Source organism: Notolepis coatsorum, assembly GCF_963971535.1.
Source record: "Notolepis coatsorum genome assembly, contig: SCAFFOLD_275, whole genome shotgun sequence".
Lineage (NCBI taxonomy): Eukaryota > Metazoa > Chordata > Actinopteri > Aulopiformes > Paralepididae > Notolepis > Notolepis coatsorum.
The window spans coordinates 244,850-247,228 of record NW_028172860.1 but is presented as its reverse complement, the minus strand read 5'-3'; the positions used below and the strand labels follow the sequence as shown (position 1 = coordinate 247,228).

The following is a 2,379-nucleotide window of genomic DNA, read 5'->3' as shown; positions in this document are numbered from 1 at the left end:
CCTAACATCGCCAAAAAGAGTCTCCGAAAACATTCCGATCAGTTCATGAGCTGAAGGAAAACTACATATAGCTACAGCTACTTAGTCAACACCCTTGAAAATTATGAATTGGAAGTTGTCCAGTTGATTCTAACAACCGAACTAACGTTAGCTAAATGTTAGTGTACTGTAAATGTCCAAACCCCCCCTCCTAATGTACAGTTTCCTCCCCCTCGTATGTATATATTTCCTGTTAGGATATCTTTTTAACAGTACTGTATATTTGCATATCTTGGATGTCACAAATGTAACAGTACTGTATCTGTATGTCATAAATGTCATGCTATATATCTGTTGTGTATGTCATAACACATAAATGTCATTATGAATTGAAAATGGGGGACCCTGATGTAAACAAGACTAAAGTCTTTCTCTGGTCTGCATCCCCTTAACTATTATGTGTATTGAGCTGTACTGTATTGTACCCATTCTGCAATCTGTTAATACAGTTTTCAATCAGCTAGCATGAGTAACCTGAATGCCTTACAATCTGTGATCCACTTTCTCTTCTCTGTCATGCCTATCTCACCTTATAGCATTTTGTTGGCGGGGATGGACCTACTGTGCAATATCCAGACCCTATAAAAGCTGATGGGACCACATGTAAGTCGGTGCGTCCGTTGCCAAAGAAAAGACGCCTGCTTGATCCTGACAACCCCCCATCTAAAAAAGAACTACTGCAGGAAAATACTAACTTGTAAGTCCTGAAGACTGGGTATTGTCAAAGTCCTTATAGGCGGTATTGTCTGAATATTGTGATGTGTTAGTGAAGATGTGAATCACTAACTAAAAACACCATTTGCATGTGTGAATCAGATGTCATTTAATAATTTGTTATAAATGCTCATAGTATTAATTTGTGAACCAAAGATACTGCAAGTTCTTGTTACAATCAAACAATACATAAATAATACTGAGACCAAATGTTATGATTAATGAACAACATGGATTTATTAATTAAAGTGCATTTATTTGATTATGATTTTGATATTTCACAGGGACATCAATCCCTCTCTGGATGTCATCAACCACCAATCGGAGCTCAGTTATACAGCTACACAGACGTGCACAGCTACTCAGACTGAAGGAGAATGTAAGGGTCTACCTTTCTTTTAGGAACTGAGCAGCATGATCTTTAAAAAATGCAGCAAGTCTGTGCAGTAATCTTTCCATAAATGGTATGTCTGGGAATATTCTTTCCACAAAGATATCTTTCTGCGTAAAAACTATGAATTCACAGAATTGGCAGCCTGTCACCATAAGTTGTCCTTGTATTTGCACATAATAGTCGTGCGTCTTCTTCAATGAAATACTGCCCCCCTCATCTTTGTGTAAACAGAAATCTGGGAAGTTGTCGCAAGCCTCCAATATCAAACAGTTTCTTGCCTTATAAGGACATTTCACTTCGACTATCCCACTCTCGCCATTGTCGCACAACTTCCCGTCAGGTGTGGCTCCTAAAAAATCGAACTCTGAATTGACAACAAGACCACACTCGTGAAAATGTCTGGCGGGATAAACCTCCAGATATTTGGCCTTGGCCTTTGCCTCATTCCTTTTCCCATACTCCAAAGCCGGGGCACAAATGGATGTCAACCGGAAAACACTCTCCAGAAATTTTGTTGTTGGGGCAGATTTTCTGTTTACCGCTTTCGCAAAGTTTGAAGCAGTCAGTCGTGACCTCCGCTCTTCAAACCAGTCATTTGAGAGAGCCTGGGCCCGAGTGCGTTCTTCCAGTGCTACCAGGTTTGTGTCTGCAGTATTCAGATCTTTGTAGATCGCTGGAAGCTTCACTGGAGATGGCTGGTGCACAGATACATTTCCACACCTCTGGTGTGGAACCGGGTCTGTTTTCTTCTTGAGATTTCTTGTCTGTAGAATAAAAGCAAAATGTTATTATTGTGATGTCATGTATATGTGGAAACTCCCTAACAATAATTGTAATATTTCTGTTTCCAGGGGTTTGCCCTTTAGAAGTATTGGGCACTGCTGTGGAAGGTGCAAGATTGAAGTCAGAGCTGGAGAAGAAGGAGAGGACGATAACCTGGTTGAGAGGGCAGCTTCTTGAAAAGGAACAGATAATACAGTCTCTTGAACAGGATGCTCAGAAAAAGACATTCTGTACTGTACAAAGTGTTGTCCAAAAAGAAACAAAGATCAAAGGGCTTTTTAAGTACTACACTGGGATCACATATGTTAGATTCATGTTATTGTTAGATTTTCTTGTGCCTGCTGGCTGTGATGCACCTTATGCAAAGGGCCGTAAAGACATGAGGTCACTAGGAAAATCCAATGGCCTATTCTTGACATTGTGTAGGTTAAGACACAACTTTGGACTTC

At 40.1% G+C, this 2,379-nt stretch overlaps 1 long non-coding RNA gene across 1 annotated transcript; it reads left to right on the top strand.

The window, feature by feature from the left end:
• The first annotated feature begins 580 nt into the window (after positions 1–580).
• LOC311247963 lies at positions 581–2,129 on the top strand. Its single transcript, XR_014620901.1, has 3 exons — positions 581–736; positions 1,038–1,132; positions 1,999–2,129. It is a non-coding gene; the product is annotated as an uncharacterized lncRNA (long non-coding RNA).
• The last annotated feature ends 250 nt before the right edge of the window (positions 2,130–2,379 follow it).